The sequence below is a fragment of the Sciurus vulgaris genome (genome assembly GCF_902686455.1).
Source record: "Sciurus vulgaris genome assembly, chromosome: 1".
Classification (NCBI taxonomy): Eukaryota; Metazoa; Chordata; class Mammalia; order Rodentia; family Sciuridae; genus Sciurus; species Sciurus vulgaris.
In genome coordinates, this window is record NC_136461.1 from 22,575,516 (window position 1) to 22,582,450 (window position 6,935).

Sequence of the window (6,935 nt, forward strand, 5' to 3'; positions counted from 1 at the left end):
GCCCACGCCCCCCGGCTCCCGAAATAGGAAGCCCGGGGCGAGCGCTCGCTCGCGGGGGCTGGGCGCCCATCCCCCACCCGCTCAGGGGGAGGGGCCCGGCCGGTGGCGCCGGGCTCGCTTGCGTCAGCGCGGGTGCCCGGCCGCGGAGTCCCATGCCCGAGCTGGCAACACCTGCTCCTTCTCCTGGCTTCGGGGCGCTCTCCGGAATGTGAGCAGGAAGCGGCTGGGTCCCGGCCGCGAGCTAATGCGCACGCCACCGACACTTCCACCCGCGTCCCTGCGGCCGAGATGAGACTAGAGGAAAGGGAAGCTCGCCCTTGGGTTGGTGACCCCCGCGGGGAAAGCTGTGGCTGACTCTGTGGCACAAGCGTCTTTGCCCTTAATTCATAGGTGAGAAGCCAGCTCACAGGGGAACGGACAAGGTCATTGGAAATACGCGGTGCACTGAAGCCCAGATGGCAAGCCTGGCATCCTCCTCCCACTGCCCGGGGCGGGGGCTCGGGGCGTCATCAGGGGCACTGTCTGCAATGGAGCTGCCCCTGCGTCCTTCCCCGTGCCCACCCCGCACGTGCTTGCCCCTCCCTACGGAATGTCTCCGGGTGGCGCCTTTCCTCCCGCGGACCAGCTCCCCACCTTCCCCTGACCTCTGAGCTTGCGCTCAGGTCGCTCAGGTCGTTCCCTTCACCCTCCTTCAGAAATTCTGTCAGGCCCAAGGACCCCTCCCTGACCTGGGCACCAGCCGGCTTGCCTTCTCCTAGAACTGGCACCTCCTTCAAAGAGCCCACTGCGCGGTCGTTTTGGCACTTTACAGTTTACAAAGCACTTTTCGTAATGAAAAGACCCTCCTTGCATTGATGTTTGTTGCATTCTCAGTGCTCCAAGTACATTATCGCTGCTGAACTTTTTTTTAAACAAAGTCCTTGAAATAAGTGTTGTCATTCCCTGGTTAGGAGTGAACAATGGGAGCTCGGAGGAACCCGTTCATGAATCCAGCAGCTATTAAAACACTTGGTTTGTGCTGGGAACTGCTGTGGAGAGAGACAACGGGAAACAGGCCCATGCTCAAGTGGTTAGTCTTAAGGAACAGTCCCTCAGCTGGCGTGGTGACTTGACAGGGAGGCCTGTGCTGAGCCTGACCTGGGGGCTCAGGGACTAGAGAAGAGAGGTCTGAGAGAATTCCCAGCAGAATGGCCCTGCACAGGAGGGGTGAACGCCAGCCTGCAGAAGGGAACTCGGTAGACAAGGGGGGGTCCCTGAGATCCTTCTGGCTCTGCCTCACACCTATAATGGGGCAGATCTTCCTCCCTGGGCCTGTTTCCCATGGGGAAATCTCTTCTTCCCTTCCCCTGGCTCTTCTGGGAAGAAGGCCCAGAGGAAGAGTCCTCTCCCAAGGTCTTGGTTCCTTTGGACTAGCCAGGTGCCAGAAGACTCAGAGGCCCATTTTTGCCAAAGCTACAGGGACAGGCCTCAGGGCTAGACATGGAGCCCTGGGGACCTCACTACCAGAGCAGGTGCCAGGGGAGGCGGGGGTAAGGATGGTTTCTGACTTCAAGGCCACACAGCCTTTAGACACAGGGCCTCCACTCTCAAGGACCGAGTGGCCTGAGACCCAGGTCCCCAAGCTGTGTCCCTTTGTGATCTTTATATTGCAGTGGTGGAGAGCTGCAGCTGGGTTGACAATTGCTGGTGGAAAGATGTGTGTCCCCATCCTAACTTCACTGGGTATTAGGCTGTGGCCTTCAGCAATGCACTGAAGTCACTTGGCATTTCAGTTTTGTCTTTGAAGCAGAGGTATGTGGGAATCAAGTAGAAGAACACATTTAAATGCTAAGCATGGTTCCTTCAATAGACATTCACTCCCGTTGCCTGGTTTTATTATCTCCATGAATGATGCAGGACACCTGAGTCTGAAGCCTTGCCCCGCCCCTGCTGGGTCTTCCAAGGCAGGTTTCTTTGCTTCCTGGTTCTTTATTCTGAGTCAGGACTAGAAACAGCTGCAGCTGTGAAGGACAGAAGAGGTTCAGCATGGGTTTTGAGTCACTCTAGACAAACCCCAGATCAGCTACCCCTGCTTTAACTACCGTGCTCTCACGGTGTCACCACAGTTGACTCCTAAGTCACACCGCATCTTCCTTCTGCTGATTTTCATCCTCTTTCTGTGTGTGTGTGTGTGTGTGTGTGTGTGTGTGTGTGAGTGTGCGATGTTAGATACTGGAAATTGGGTCTAGGGGTACACTACCACTAGTCATATCCCCAGCCCTCTCTGTGGGGTCTGGGTAAGTTGCCCAGGTGGGCTTTGTAATTTGAATCCCCTGTTCAGCTTCCTGAGTTGATGGCTTTTTAGGTGCGGCTCCCACGCTGGAACCTTTCATCCTGCCTCCTAAGTATGTGCATCCGCTCCTCCTCACCCTGAGTACCTGCATCCTCCTTGCCCTCCTGTGCTCACTACGGTTTTGGGAGGGGTGTGTGTGCGTCCTGTCTTGCTCCTCTTGCTATTGGCAGATCCAGATGTGGCTATAGCATCTGGCGGGCAGCAGAACCAGTGCTTGCCAAGAGCAGCATCTCTTCAGGCCTCTCCCTACGCTGATGTCACCATTCTGTTTCCACGGCAACCACAGCCTGGGAGGATGGAGAAGAGGAGTAACCAGGAGTGACCAATGAGATGCGCCGGCACGCCGCATGATCCATGGGGCCATGGGGAGGGGAGAGGGAGGCCTGCTCAGCATCTCCAGCTCTTTCCTGGACCCTCCCTTGCCATCTGGGTGCCTCCATTAAGGACTGTGCTGCTGGCCTGGGAAAGGTTTGGAGGTGGAGCCAAAGAAGCAGAGCTGAAGGGCCTGCTGACGCGGGCATGTGGAGATCCTTCTTTTGCCCCCCCAGGACCTACGTCAGTGGATGCTGACCATCTCCACCTTGCCCCCTTGCCGCCTCTAATACCCGCAACTGGGACTTTTTCTCTTTTTCTGGTAATGGTAGAGCTCTCAGTCTCTGCCTACCATGGAATCATGGGGTTTTGATAACCCTTTGTTCCACACCCTCCATGCTTCTCCCTCGGTACTTTGAATATCAGAAGCATTCTGCTTAGAAAGAGGCCTCTTTCAAGCAGGGCACCGTGGTGGCATCCTCATCTAATCCCTGCTACTCGGAGACTGAGGCAGGGAGATCACAAGTTTGAGGCCAGGCTCCACAACTTAGAGGCCTGGGTTCTGAATCCCAGGCCTGTCAGTTACTAGCTAGAGAACTGCAGTTCTGCAAGCTCTGTCCCCTTCTGAATCTCTGAATCCCTCAAATGCAGCAAGGTCCTCAATTTCTTGGGGTTGTCACAGGTTTAAAAGAGAGAATAAATGGAAAACCTAAAACGAATATTCAACAAACAGTAATTCCTTTTTCTCTCTCCCTTCCAGGGTTCCTCCCCAGGACGGTTGAATGAGCCAAGTCCTTTTGAGACCCTGAGTCAAAAGGAAGGTTCCAAGTGTTTGGCTAACTTGTTCTGAGGTCATGGAGTAGGCATTAGATACTGCAGATAAGTTCCCTCCTCCCTCCCTTTCTGTCCCTTTAAATAACCTGTCCACCATACTACTCTTAATTGTCCTCCCCCTGAGGCCAGGCCCTATGCTGGGCTTGGGGGATCGGGTAAACAGGAAAGCTGCGGCCCCTGCCTCCCTCACAGTTTAGAGGGACTGCAGCCACAGGGGGTGGAGGCAAGTGTTCCTTCTGCCACTAGGAAATCTGCTTCCTTGTTCTCCAAATTCTGCCAGGTGAGAACTGGACTTCTGGATGCCTGTTGTAACCTGTGTCTCAAAGGCAGCTTTCTTTGGGGACAGACCTGTTTCCAGGAAATCAGCCTCAGGAGTGGCTGTGGGGTGGGTCTGAGAGGACAAACACGCCAGCACCCACAGGTGTACTCAACACTGGCTCGCTTCTGAGAAACTGCTGCCCCAGGCAGGCGGCCTGCTCCTAGAAGGGGACAAAGGCCCTGCAGCCCCAGGGGGAGGGGCCGCTCAGGAGCTGGGAGGGGCAACCTTCCCGGAACCAGTGGTTTTATTTCTTTTTGCAGTGCTGGGGATTGAACCCAGGGCCTTGCCTGTGCTTGGCGAGCACTTACCACTGAGCTTCCCCCAGCCCTAACCAGCTGCTCTGTCTGTTACTGACAGAATAAAGCCCAGCCTCTTTAGCCTGGTCTCACCTGTTCTGTTGACTTGTTACTGAAATCCTGTTTCAGAAAGAGCACCTGGCAGATAGTTGGGTTCTGAATAATGAAGAATGAGTGAGTGAGAGAATGAGCGAGTGGGTGAGTGCATCTGGCTACCTCTCCAGCTTTAGGTTCTCTGGAGAGACTCACCTGTTACTTGCCTTTGTTACTTATATACCAGCTGGGTGACCTTGAGCAAGTCATGACCTCCCTGAGTGTCAGTTTATTCCTCTGTCAAAAACACCAGGATACTGGCCAAATTATATTGTTATCTTGTGTGCATGTCTGAATATGTGACAATTGACCCCATCATTAGGTACAACTATGACACACCAATAAAACATATAGAAAGAAAAAAATAAAAGCCAACACAGGGTCCCCGCCTAGCTGGCCTCCCAAGGACTCTGAGAAGACAAGCAAGCTTCCCTTTGTACAGCCCCTGGTAACCCCTGCCTGCCTCTTTAGGCTCTCATGCTGCAGCCTTTGGACTCTTTTTTTTAAGTGTTTATTCTTTCATTCTGATCTTTGGTACCTTCCAGGGGACGTATGCTTCCCTCTTACTGAGCCACATCCCAGCTCTTTTTATTTAGAAACAGGGTCTCAGTAAGTTTCTTAGGGTCTTGCTAAATTGCTGAGGCTGGCCTCAAACTTGCAATCCTCCTGCCTCAGCCTCCTGAGTCACTGGGACTACAACAGGCATGCGCCACCATGCCTGGCCTGCCTACAGTTCTTTTCCTGCCTTGTCCCTTGTTAACTCTACACATTTTTTCTACTGTTTGCTTAACTGTCCTGTCTCTGGGTGTCTTCATTGCCCTGTCTGGACACTTACCCTGCTTCGATGTGGTCAGAGTATGTCTTTGCTGTTACACTGGAGGCCCTTCTAGGGTTAGAGAGCTCTGCTGCTCTCCGCTGTGCACAGGGCCTAGCAAGTATTTGTCTGGTGGTGGATGAACAGTCTCTCCAGAGCAAAGAAAGCCACTGTCCTCCTCATGGTTGTCTCTGAAAATTCTGCCCCCACCCCCACTACTCTCAGCTCTCCTCCTGCAAAGGATCCGCTCTCCTGACCTCTTTACTCCACCCAGGGCCAGGACACTGGGCCATTTCCAGTGTGTGGTGGGATCCCACATTCTCCTGGGTGAGAACTGGACTTCTGGGTGCTTGGTGTAGCCTGTATCTCAAAGGCAGCTTTCTTTGGGGACAGAGCTGTTTCCAGGAAGTAATGTAATCAGGTCCCAGACTTGGAACTGACTAGTTTCCTCTTCAAGTGAAAATTTGCTTTGGCAAAAATCTAAATAACCTCTAATATTGGATGAAGTAAACTATAATTAGAAAGGTAGACCTAATGCTACACTAGCAGCACCTCACGTGCCCCTGTGCCATGTGGCCTGGCCTCCACTCTCATCCCCCACGATGACTCTGTCCCCCCTCCTGGCACCAGACAGGTGGCCCAGTGGTCACACCTCAGAGTGCATTCTGTTCAGGAACAGCTTGCCCAAGATTCTGGAAGGATGCAGGCTGTTCCAGGAGGCCCGATGAGCCTTGTTGGTGAGGACAGGTGACTGCTGTGCGTCCCTGGGTGAGGCGAGCTGGCAAGCCACAGCAGGGGGCCAGTGAGGAATGGACCTTGACTCAGGAGTTGGGGCCAGAATTGTTCCAGGAAGCAGGTGTGGAGCCGGGCTGTCGGCCTGGCCTGGTGTGGGCTTTCCTGGGGTCTTGAGGGTCGTGTCGAGGTCCGTGGGGCAGCATGCTTGGGCTTCATAGTTAGCCAAGACACTAGGTGGCAAGGGGAAGGAGCTCACTTTAAGGACCAGGAGGGCTGAAGGGAGGCCAGGCCTGGACCACGGCAGCTGCTGGTCAATTTCCCTGGCCACCATGATCGCTGACTCTGACAGGCCAGTGCTGGGTTCAGCAGCCTCTGTCTTTCAATTCTTGTGATCCTGATAACGACCTTGTGGTCAGGTGCTCTTGGACCTGTCCCCAGCTTACAGACGAGAACAGGCTCTGGAGGCTGTGTGGCTGAGCGCAGCTCCCCCAGCGTCCCCCGTGGGAGTCCTCACCCTGCTGGCACTCTGGCCTCGGCAGGGCCCTCCTTTAGTGCTCCCTTGGGGGGGGCAAGGCCAGGTGATCTCTTCAGTCCTCCACACACTGGTACTCAGTGGTTCAGAAGGGACTCTCCGAGTGGGACAGAGGGTGATGTGGAGCTGACTGGAAAGAGGACACATTTTTCCAGTGTCCCTGCCTTCAACCTGCACCCTCATCAGTGGGTAGGCTGGCAGGCTCCCCTTTGCCCTACAAGTGGGGCCAAGGGAACAGGTGATGCTCAGCCCCAGCCCAAAATACTCACTAGTCACTGGGGTCACTGAGGTCTGAGAGCAGGACCGCCTGCCAACAGTCAGGCAGGGCCCGTCTACTTTGGCTAACAGACCCAGAGGACCAGGAGCCCAGGCAACAGGGCCACTGCCTGCCCAATCCCCAGTCCCGTGACTGCACCAGCCTGTCCCGGGCCCACCTTCTCACGCAGTCCGTTTACCTGGCATCAGGCCTGGTCTGGGGCTATTTCTAGATGTTCTCCCTGTCTCCTTGGCCTGGGCCTCCAGCCAAGTCAGGCCATTCACACACTCATTTCTCTCTCTCTCTCTCCCTCTCTCTCTCTCTCTCTGTCTCTCCCAAGTGCTCATTGAACTTGACTGCCACTGGCTTGGTGCCATACTAGGTACAACAACCCACAGAAGACCTAGACTTG

At 54.7% G+C, this 6,935-nt stretch overlaps 1 long non-coding RNA gene across 1 annotated transcript; it reads left to right on the top strand.

Annotated features, from left to right (window-relative positions):
* The first annotated feature begins 92 nt into the window (after positions 1 to 92).
* LOC306646672 lies at positions 93 to 4,180 on the top strand. The gene is made up of 2 exons (XR_013759937.1): positions 93 to 390; positions 1,653 to 4,180. It is a non-coding gene; the product is annotated as an uncharacterized lncRNA (long non-coding RNA).
* Positions 4,181 to 6,935: the final 2,755 nt, after the last annotated feature.